This window comes from Bubalus bubalis, chromosome 4 (assembly GCF_019923935.1).
Source record: "Bubalus bubalis isolate 160015118507 breed Murrah chromosome 4, NDDB_SH_1, whole genome shotgun sequence".
Lineage (NCBI taxonomy): Eukaryota > Metazoa > Chordata > Mammalia > Artiodactyla > Bovidae > Bubalus > Bubalus bubalis.
This window is the reverse complement of record NC_059160.1, coordinates 45453816-45465874: the sequence shown is the minus strand read 5'-3', so window position 1 is coordinate 45465874 and position 12059 is coordinate 45453816. Positions and strand designations below refer to the sequence as shown.

General features: G+C 46.9%; 1 protein-coding gene across 1 annotated transcript in view; it reads right to left on the bottom strand.

Annotated features, from left to right (window-relative positions):
* LOC123332141 (apolipoprotein L3) overlaps positions 1-12059 on the bottom strand; it is a 262937-nt gene that overhangs the window by 158448 nt on the left and 92430 nt on the right. The window lies entirely within an intron of this gene.

The following is a 12059-nucleotide window of genomic DNA, read 5'->3' as shown; positions in this document are numbered from 1 at the left end:
AGAGGCAAGCCTCTCCTGGGGCTGAAGAATCCAGGCATTTCCTTCATTAGTTTTTCAATACGGTGATAAGTACCCTCTTCCTTCTTATGAACCATATGGTAAAAGTGATTGTTTACAACTCTCTCTCTTTTATATGCATCGCCTATGTTTTGTAAGTCTGGAATTTTAATCTTTATATTTGCTGAGAATAACTACCTTGTAAGACAGTATATATGGCCACACCATGTTGATTAAAACACCTTTGCCATCAGAGCTTTGGTCCCCGTGTCTTTCTTTCTCTCTCTCTCTCTCACTCTCTCTTTTTCAGGCTAATTTCTGGAGTGCAGAAGCTCTCTGGGTTCACTTTTCTGCCCGGGCTTCTAAGACCCTCTCGAGAAGGCACTCTGCACCCTCACCCCCTCGAGAGGGCACCTGAGGCCTTCGTGAACAGAGCAAGTCCCATGTCAGGGACTTTATTGGCTGTCTGTGTAAACCAAGGAATACCAACCTCTTTCTCTCTCCTTTACTTTCTTATTGTTGACTCCAGACCACCAAGTTCCGGTCCATTAAAGGACCTCTACACTCCCTGAACGAAGACCTGTCACCAACACACTGTGAGGCCCTTGACAAATCACTCCCCTACCCCATGAGTGCCTTTCAAGGCCCCTTTGCCCTCTGCTCTCATCCTTACTCACCTCCTGCCTGCCTCATTCACCTTTGTGCCACCAGCACATGGCACAGTCCCCAAACATACCAGCTGCTCATTGTGTACTGGTCATACTGCTGCTGCTGAGTGCCATATCCATGCCAGTTCTAGACATTTTCTCACAGAGGTCTTTCTGCCAGACACACCTGGCCCTACCAGCTGAAAAGTGACACTCATCCTGTAAAGCCCACATCTGGCATCACCTCCTCTGAGAAGCCCTCTAGGACCCTCCCATGCATAGACCACCATTCCATGCTCTGCTCCCATGGTACCTGGGAGAGGGACCTAAGTCCACCTCTCAGCCACTGGGTCCATGTCCTTCCACTTGTTTTGATCAGATATCTCTAGGCTTGTCCCTTATATCAGGGTCATCAGAACCAGTACCTTCAGGTCCCTGTGCCTCACCCGAGGCTCAAATCCTTGGTGGTTAATGCCATTTGGTTCCATGTAGAAGCTTGTGGGATAGGCTGACAGCATGTTGTTCTTTTAGACCTTGGTTTATATTTCCTTGAAAACAGATCTCACAGAAAACCTTAAAACAGAAAGTCAGTCCTGTGTGCTGTCTGGTTCCCAAGCAAAGAGCCACCATAAACAGAGGGTTGAGTGTGTGTCAGGGTCTGAGTTGGCACTGTACACACATTTCCTATTTAAGTCTCACATCAGCTCTAGAAATTGTTGGTTTCATGTTGCAGTTAAAGAAACTGGGTTGAAAATGTCCATACCTTATAAATCATGCAGGTGGACTGCCATTACTTTCATGCTTTGCCTCAAAAAGATGGGGCTGGAGTGGGCCTGGACCCCCATGGAGGTCAACCTGACCTTTCATCAGGGCTGCTTCATTCCAGGACATGACCCTGGGGCATTGTGGCTCCCTCCCATAATGCAGGCCAGGAACCTGATCTGATTTTGCAGATAAGACAGCCAAAAGGAAGGAAGTTGAGAGAGGAGCCAAGATTCATACCAAATTTGACATTGGACATTTAACACGTTGCCAACAAATGGTCATATAGTCAAAGCTATGTTTTTTTTCCAGTATTTATGTGTGGATGTGAGAAATGAGGCTGAGCACCGAAGAATCAATGCTATCAAACTGTGGTGCTTGAGAGTCCCTTGGACAGCAAGGAAATCAAATCAGTCAATTCTAAAGGAAATCAATCTTGAATATTCACTCCAGTGAACTGATGCTGAAGTTGAAGCTCCAATACTTTGGCCACCTGATGGGAAGAGCCGACTCATTGGAAAAGATCCTGATGCTGGAATCATTGAAGATTGAAGACAAAAGGAAAAGGTTGCAGTAGAGGATGAGATGGTTAAATAACATCACTGATTCAGTGGACATGAACTTGAACAAACTCCAGGAAATAGAGAAGGACAGGGAATCCTGGTGTGCTGCAGTTCATGGCATTGCAAAGAGTCGGACACCACTGAAGGACTGAACAACAACCTTTCACCTGGGGAGGCAGGTGGAGAAATGCAATGCAAGGGAGGGGCAGCCTGAGCAAAGACCCGAAGATTGTGGATAGTGCCTGCAGCCATGAAATTAACAGATGCTTTGGTGCGGTCACCGCAATGATCTGAAGGGGGTCTTGGGCAATCATGTGGGAGCACGAAAGTGCGGGGAAGAGGAGGGCTGACTGTGAGCCTAGTGGAAGCAGCTGCCTGTCAGAGCTCTTGCCCAAGGGTTCCAGGCTGAGACCCAGTCTTTGCTTTGCTATAAAGAGTTTGCTGTGGTGATTTTGGAGCCCAAGAATATAAAGCAAGAAGTCCTCCAGGCCCCTGGATCAGGCCCAAGAAAGCAGGAGGGTGAGGAAGACAGGAGCTGGAGCATCAGGAGGGCCTGGGCCTGGGCGTGGTGTTTGCAAGTGTTAAATGTCCAATGTCAGATTTGGTTTGAATCTTGTCTTTTTTTTTTTTTTCCTGCAAATTTCTTTCTTTCTAATTTTTCTCCCTAGTTAAAAAAAGATTTTGGATCCTAAAAGACAGGTAATTGAGTAATTGATTTGGATTAGAGGTTTGAAGCTGAAAGGTACTCTGCTAGGTTCTAAAGGTATTGCAAACAAGCTTTACCTGGAGAGAGGAAGCAGATTCAAGTCAGCAGATCCCAAAACAAGAGGGGTGAGGAGTAGTGGGTGGGGGTGGAGCAGGAGCCCCGAAAGCCACACCAGACATTCTGGGACATGTGCCAGGGGGCACCAGCCACTTCTGTCCTTCTGGCGATCAGGAGACCAAGGGAATTCTTGTCTGCTGTCACTGTTGTGCTAAGATACGGTCTTAAAAAATAACATCTAGCCACTGTGGAAAACAGTGTGATGGTGCCTTAAAAAATTAAATTTGGTATCAGCCTATGATCCAGCAACTTCAGCGAAAGAACTGAAAAAAGACTCTGGACGAGATGTTAATACACTCCTGTTCATAGCAGCATTATTCACAATGACCAAAAGGGAGAAGCGCCCGAAGCGTCCATCAGTGGGTGAATAGGTAAGAAAAAAAGCCATATATACATACAATGGGAAGATCCCCAGGAGAAAAAGCCTTCCCACTCCAGTATTCTGGCCTGGAGAATTCCATGGACTGTATAGTTGATGGGGTCACAAAGAGTCGGACAATAATGGGTGACTTTCTCTTTCAAATACATACAATGGAATTTTAGTCACACTGAAGAAGAAGGAAATTCTGACATGTGCCACAGCATGATGAAATTTTAGGACATTACACTAAGTGAAATGAGACAATCACAGAATGATAAGCACAGTATGAATCTGCTTATATGAGGTCCCAAGAGTAAGCAGGTCCAAAGAGAAAATTAGTATGGTAACTTCCAGGAGTTGTGGGTAGGGGAAAGGGGGGGTTAATGTTTAATTGGGGCAGTGTTTCCATTCTGCAAAATGTAATATGTTCTGTGGAGGGGTGGTGGGGCTGGTTGCTGAGCTGTATACTTTAAAATGGCTAAAATGGTAAATTTGGTGTTATGTATATTTTATCATAATCAGACTTATAAAAAAATCCTTGAAAAGCCCAACATTTGTGGAAAAATACAACAGCACCTCAACCCTTTACAATTTGCAAAACATTTTCACACACATAATGATATATCTTACAACATCCAGTGGTGGAAGCATTTATTAGTTCTGTGTCACAAGAGAAAACTAAGGTTCAGACTTGACCCAGTCTGGAGGATTCAGTCATTGAATCATTTGTGCCCAAAGTCACAAAGCTGGACTCACCACCTCCCCTTCTTTTACCCACTAATTCTCACCACCATCATTCAGCTCTTGAATCAGAGACATCTAAAAAGTAGCAATTGCAGACTCATAAGACAAAAAAGCACAGTTGCAAAAATACTCCAGACAGTAGTCATCAAGTCCATCTGTCAACTGCAGCTCCCCACCCTTGTGCCAGCCACAACCTCGGGGCTTTTGCTTGGCAGCAGAACTTGTCCTGCAAACATCGGCATCAGCAGCTCATGTCCTGCAAGTGGATGCAAATATCCATTTGGCCAAATACTGCACACTCACATTCCGTCCCCCAGCACTCAGAGTTCAGGCTGGAATAGATGCCCCTGAGCACAGATACAGGGGGTCAGGGGGAAAATATTCAGCTGCACCCCCCCACTCCCTCCAGCCCTGTCTTGTAGTCCCTGACCCCACAGGAGCTGCTGAGACTCAAGGATGCCTCCTCCTTGGAGCTTGGGGTCCTCTGGACACAGCCAGCTCTGGTATCATCCCTAAAAGAGGGACAGTGGTGGGCAGGTGCTTTCTTGTTGGGAAATTCTAGCATAGTCACCCCTCCACCCACTCACTTTATTTGTTTTTTTCTTTTTAAAATTTATTTAAATATATAAAAAAAATTTTTTTGCAATGTTGTGTTGGTTTTCTGCCATTCAACCATGCAAATCACCATAATTAAACATACATCCCCTCCCCCCCATCCTATCCCTTAGGTCAACACAGAGTGCCAGACTGGGCTCCCCATGCTATACAGCAACTTCCCACCACCTATCCATCTTATACCTGATAGTGTACATATGTTAACACTATTGTCTCCATTCCTCCCACCTTACTCCCCTCCTCCACTGTGTCCACAAGTCCATTCTTTACATCTGTGTCTCCATTCCCTCCCAGTAAGTAGGCTCCTCAATACCATTATTTTTTAGGTTTCATATATATAAGCATTAATATATTATATTTGTTTTCTCTTCTGACGTACTTCACTATGTATAACAGGTCCTAGGTTCAGCCACCTTACTAGAACTAACTCAAATTCACTCTTTTTTATGGCTGAGTAAATATTCCATTGTATAATGTACCACATCTTCTTGATCCATTCATCTGTCAATGGACATCAAGGTGCTTTCAATGTCTGGCTATTGTAAATAGTGCTGCTATGTACGCTAGGATATATGTGCGTTTTTCAATCACCGTTTTCTCAGGGTATATGCCCAGTAGTGGGGCTGATGGGTCATTGGTTGTTGTTCAGTTGCTCAGTTGTGTTTGACTCCTTGCGACCCATGGACTGCAGCACGCCAGGCTTCCCTGTCCATCTCTACGTCCTGGAGTTGCTCAAACCCATGTCCATTGACTCCAAGATGTCATCCAACCATCTCATCCCTGCTGCATGCACCCTTCTCCTCCTCCCTTTCCCAGTGTTAGGGTCTTTCCCATGTGTTGGCCCATCAAGTGGCCAAAGTATTGGAACTTTAGCTTCAGCATCAGTCCTTCCGATGAGTATTCAGGGTTGATTTCCTTAAGGATTGACTGGTTTGATTTCCTTGCTGTCTAAGGGATTTTCAAGAGTCTTCTTCAGCCACCACAGTTCAAAAGCATCAATTCTTTGGCACTCAGCCTTCATTATGGTTAAACTCTCACATCCATATGTGACTAGTTGGAAAAGCCATGTTTTGACTATACAGACCATTGTCAGCCAAGTGATGTCTCTGCTTTTTAATACACTAAGTTTGTCATAGCTTTTGTTCAAAGGAGCAAGCCCCTTTAATTCATGGCTGCAATCACTATATGCAGTGATTGTGGAGCCCAAGAAAATAAAGTCTGTCTCTATTTCTACTTTTTTCCCTATCTATATGCTATGAAGTGATGGGACCAGATGCCATGATCTTAGTTTCTTGAATGTTGAGTTTTAAGCCAGCTTTTTCACTCTTCTTTTTCACCTCATCAAGAGGCTCTTTAGTTCCTCTTCAATTTCTGCCATTAGGGTGGTATCATCTGCATCGTTCAGGTATTGATATTTCTCCTCAGGGATCAACACCCACATCTCCTGCATTGGTATGCAGATTCTTCACTACTGAGCCACCTGCGAAGCCATGTATACAGATACAGGTACATGTAAAACTGAATCACTTACTTGTACATGTGAAAGTAACAGAATATTGGTAAATCAACTATACTCAATTGGAAAAAAAGGAAAGAACGAAGACACTGCTTAATTAAGATAAACCTGCTGGGATCAAAGGTGAGCTGATTCTGGTTGAAGGAGGGCTAGAGACCACCACCAGGGGGAGACTTCTTTTTGCTGGGGACAGCAAACCCTGGGGAGGGCAATAGAGGAGCCTCAGATGGCTTCTCCTGGACCTCAATAATCTTAACCCTTTGATTTTCTCCCATTTTAAACCCTTTCATATCCTGGCCTCTCGTTGTTAGTTCCCCCTGCCTCTCTGTTCTTCCCAAGTGTGTTCTTTAGTCCAAAATAAGTTGGTAACTCCCCTCCTGTCACTCTCCTCCCTTAGTCCAGGCTCCAGGCTCCTTCCTTCTTTCTCCCCATCTTCCACCTGTAGCATTTCCTCCCCTGCTGTGCCTCAGCTGCAGAAATGCCAGATTACTAGCACCCAGCTCCATCAGTATTGTCTCCCCCTCCTTTTCCTTCTAACAAGGCGCTCTGAACCTTAACCTCACATGTGTGCCTGGTCCTGCAGTGTGCTAGGGTGGGGGTGTCAGGCCCCTACGCAGGCTCTCAGAGGTGGCGGGTGAACTCTTCCAAATTCTTCTCCAGGACCTGCTCCTGCTGCCTCAGCCTTTCAACTGACTCTGTCTTTGACCCATCATGCAAGGGCTTTGCCTCTTTGACCGGAAGGACACACCCATCAAATGGAAGACATCTACAGTGATCTGCATGCACCATCTGGCTCCTTTGGACATCGCAAGAGTATGCTTCCAAAAGCTTTCCTGACTTTGCCAATTTGGACTGAGACTTGGTCATGAAGCACTGAGAACTGGCTGCTAAGTGAGGGTCCAGCTTTGTCCCAGCTTGATGTTTTGGACTTTCTTCCCAATTGCCTTTCATGATTGGTAGAGTTTCTTTGTAGAGGAAACAATCTGGGGTGTGACCTTATGTAGAAGCCCCAAAGTCACCTCCTTTTCGGTGATGCCAGTTGACACAAGTGACTGGCTTCAGTTCTGCTGATGACCTGTTTTACTTTCCACATGATGGTGGACACACCAGTCACAGCAGCCACTTCTCCCAGCCTATCCCACCAACACAGTGTCAGACTGGCCCCCGCTGACCAGGGTGCCAGAGCCAGGCCCAAGGATGCTCAGGAAGCAAGAAATAGCAGCCAGCAGAGGCGGTTGCCACTTGGAGATGGTGCCGTCCCTGTGCGCTTTGTCAACTTTGTCTGCCGGCGCACGGAGCTTTTTATGCCCTCCGCAAGTTTCTGTTTTCACCTGAGGAACTTCTCCAAAACCTCTTTCTGTCCAACTGGCCTTGTTGGAGCCTGTCTTAGTCCCTCATGGCCAAGGTTCTGTGCAGTTTGTTCAAGATATTTACCTAGTGTATCTGCCTTTCCCTGTAACAGTGAATGTCAAGTATTAAGAAAGCCTATGTTAGTCTGTAAAATAGGTTCAGCAAGAGCTATTCTGAATAAGCTGCAGATTTATTAAAATCACCAGGAAAGAATTTTACAAATGCAAACATTTTTTTCAACATTAAACACATATTTGGGCATTGTAGAGCTCCATGTACATAGTACAAGCTGGAATAAAGCAGCAAAAAGTCACCTTCTCTTAAGAGAAGTATTTGATAAAGACATCTCCCAGGCAGATCAACGCCATCACTTCTCAAGTGTGTTAGAGTGGGAACTCCACAGATAAACAAAGGCAAGTGGGATTAGAGCAGAAAAACTGTCACTCAGGGCCTGAGTGTGCAGTGAGGAGTCAACATTTTTTTGCCCTTGGATACTGGGAAGTGGTTCCTAAGCCCCTAGAATATTCAGGCTGATACAAGTATCTTGTCGCCTGGGCCATTGGACAGTCTGACAGGGTGATGAGTAGCCTCTGGGTCACTGTGCTCAGTTTCTGACCTCTGGAGAAGCTGGACTCTGGTGCATTAGTCTGACCTCCAGGAGGGGCTGGAGACCACAGGTCAGGATAATTTTTTAAACAGGGTGAGTGTCCTTGGAGGGCAGTGTTCTGTGTGCCCTGCCACACGCTGAATCCAGGACATTAATGTGTCCTGAGGACAATGGAAGCTTCGTGTGTGAAACCTGCCCAAACTCTGGCTTTTGGCTGATGGGAAACTGCATCCCTCCATGTAATAAACTGTAACTGGGATCATGACAGCTTTCAGTTCTTAAACTTGAGGTAAGTTGTGGGAATCTCCCAAATTTCCATTGATGTCAAATGTAAGGACAGTCCTGGGAATTGTGCCCCAGAGGTTTCAGATTGGTTAACTCTCTGTACTTGGATTTTTAAAAAATATCAAAACTCAGAACTAAAGGGACCCTTATGATCATTTTGCCTGGCATCTGCTCTCACCCCAAGCCTGATTTCCATGACCTTCCCAGAGGAAGATCACTGGGTCCATCCACTGCCCCAGTTGACAGGGAAGCAGGAGATGTGCTATGAGCCCTGGCTCCTCTTGGACTCTCCAGCCCACCTCCCTGACTCCTGACCCATCACTCAGGCACCTTGACATCTTGGGTATCACCAGCCTAACCTCATACTTTACCTGTGACAGCTTCACCAGTCTGCCCTCCAAGGCCATGTGCAACTTTGTGGAACCTCTAAAGATTCAAGAGACTTGAGGAAACACCCATCTGAATGGCTGAAGCCTGAAGAGACCAGCACTTGCACAGCTGGTGGAGGAAGTGTTTTTCCTTCTTGTTGGGGATGCGTGAGGCTCCCCAGAATCCCTCAAATGACACACAATTACAGCCACTCCTGTGACCCTGGAGGGCTCCCTGAGCCACACAGCCTTCCACTGTCAGGGCGGCTCCACGTAGACTAGAAGAAGGTCCCAGATGGAGTGAGAAGCCAGGTCACCAGGCAGGGTGTGCATACATGGTCACCCAAGGCCCTCTAGCCCATCATGAGGTGATCCTGTCAGGGAGGGAAGAAATGTCCCTCCCCCTACCCCCACTCAGGGGACCTCTGTTAGAGTCACAGCCCCTTCAGTTCTGTGTCCTTAGGGCCCACTCTCCTCACTCTTGTCCTGGCCTGCTGCCCAAGCCTGCCTACTAGTCCTCCAACCTGGACCTCTGCTCCACCCTGACCTGGGTCTGACCTTGGTGCAGGCCTCCCTGGGCCTTTGGATGAGATGATTGTACTTGGTTCCCACCTCGACTCTGCAGTTCACTATGAGGCCATCACCATAGTCCATCAAATTGAATTGCTACTCCCATTGAACACAGGACAGACCTGGGGCTCCAAGACATTAGCCCAGAGTCCCAGAGCTGGGCAGGGCTAGAGCCAGGATCCCACCAGCTCCACCCAGTTCCTCTGCAGCCTACCTGCTTTATGGGCCAGCAGGATCCTGCAGGGTTGGTACAGTCCCTAAGATAGGGAATGAAAGCACTCTAGTCAGAATCCCCAGGAACAGAAAGTGATGCTGGTATCAGGATTCCTGACTTGTCCCAAAGGATATCCTTCTTGGTTCTCATCTCCAGAAAGAAGGCTCTTGACCCCTGTGTCTTTCCAACAAGCTTTTAAAATTTAACATTAATTGAGTATCTACTCTATACCGGCTATCGTATGAAACACTGCATGCATGATCTCAGTGTCCTCACAATAAAACTGAGCAGATAAAGAACTAAAGCACAGAGTAGTTCAGTAACTTGCCCAGGTCACATAACCTGCTCTTCTCGCAGGTTTCTATCTCTTCTCAACCTGAGGTTATATACTTCCAGCAAATGACGTGGAGGAATATTCCTCATGCATTCTTGAGATGGAACATTCTCAACCCCATTCATAGGATGCTGCCTGGGGGAGATGTGCCTGCCAGGAGGAAGCTAGCCTGGGTGAGATCTTCTTGGGGGGATCTGGGTGACTTAGGTGACGTTCTTGGCACACCTGTGTGGGTTACCTGGACAAATCAGCCTCAGCCACAAAACTCTCTCAGGGTTTCTCTTCAGTGAGTAGGAAATGCAGTTCTTCCTTTGCTCATTCTTTCCGAAATTTTCAATGACATCCTTAAAAAAGCTTGTGCCTTCTAGACAGAAAATGAAAAGATCAGAAGAAATTATGATGGAAGGTAATGCTACTGAGTTTAAAGCGGTTAAAGTTTATCTTAGGTACTGATGATGGATTCACCAGGGGCTTTGGGTGGGACTGTTCTTCCTCCAAAATTCCTAAGATGAAGCCCTGAATGCCCCTCCACTCTTGCAATGACTATATGAAGATAGGGACTTTAAGGTGGTAATTAGTAATGATACGACGCCATCCATAAGTGTATGGCCTTAATGCAGTAAGATCCGTGTCCTTATTAAAAGAAAAACCAAATCTCCCTTCCTCTCTCTGTCCTGCAGCATGAAGACTTTTAATGTTTTCTCTCTTTTCCTGTGTCCACTAAGGGAGAAAGGAATACAGGGCTCACGTGGAGGGAACCCAAAACACTAAATCTGTGTATTGACCGATTGGGTGCGGGTGGTTGGGGGAATAACTGAGCACTTGGGTGTCTGCAGGGAAGCCTTTGAGATCAATAGAGTCAGTACCTGCCTGAGGTATCACACCTGATAAGCAGGTGCTTATATATGAGAGCACTTGGCAGGTGTCTAAACACAGAACAGGGAAGGGAGGATTCAGGAGGAGGGGAGAGGTTTCCACCTAAATGAATACATTCCAGTTAGAGGGGATAGCACCACACTAGGCAGGACCTACTGTGTGGCCCAGGCCATGGATTTGATCCTCATTACACCATAGGGAATTTTCCAATTTTACAGGTGAGGTCAGGTTAAGGCACTCCACATCACACAGGTGACAGGAGGCACAAAAGCCAAACTGGGGTTCAGTTCAGAGTCTGCTGATGCTGCAGGGCAGTTGGGCTGGAGGTAGGAAGAGAACCTGGAGGGAAACGGCCCTCGGTGGTTACGCTCCAGGATCTGGGAGCAGGAGGAAGCTTGGACAAAGGAAGAGAACAGGAGAAGCTCCAGGGATGCTGGGGAACTTCCTCTCCATGCCCCACCTGGCCTTGGGGACTCCCTCTGCTGTCCCCCCCTCCCGATGGCTGTCCTGGCTTCAATTCTGAGTCACTTACTGGACAACAGGGTGAGAAAGTGAAATACCTTAGACTTGGCTCCCTGAGTAGAGGTCCTGGAAGGAGGCCTTGTGGATGGATCCCTGGGTGGGGGAATCCCCTGACTCCTCTGGGGGGGCCCGAGGATGCTATCCAGTCCCTTCTTGGTTCTTGATTCTTCTCTAGGTTAATTCAGTCAGTTGGCACCACCTCAGTTCTGGGTCACAAGTAGGAACCAGCCAGATAAGAGACTGCTGACTACCAGAGTAGTCCCCAAGCTATTCTGAGCTCATGGTGGCAGCAGGGGGTCTCAGAGATGTCCCTTCAGCTCCTTATATGTGTCCAGCTGGAAGGAGGTGTGGCTTCACCCTTGAGGAAGAAGAAAAAAGCAGACTGTTTGGCTCAATCGTGAGTGAGCAGTGACTGCAGGACGCAACGTGAGGGGCGAGGTCTCCAATGGATTCCCCTGGGACGGCCACGAGTGCCACCAGAGACTTGACCCAGTGTGGTTCTCTGTCTCCTGGGCTCTGCTGGCCACTAGTTAAGGAAAGTTACTCATCATCCTACCAGCTCCCTCCAGGCCAAGTCAGAGTCCTGATCTCCTGTTGGGGCACAAGAAGGTAATAAGACAGGAGACAGTCATCTGCAAAGTTATAGGAGCAATAAAACCAGAGAAAGAAGAACAGACAGGAAGGAATACTCTGGAAATTGAGACTGGGAACACGTGTCACTGACTGGTAATAGGTAAATATGATCTAGCATCTATGATGTGCGACTCCTGAAACTCACCTAAATTTAGGTCAGCCCAAGTTTTCACACTGATTCCAGAGCCTGGACTTCACCCAAGTCTTTCTGATCCAATCCCAGGTTTGTGATGACTATGCTCTGTCTCCTTTTATATATAAAATATATACTT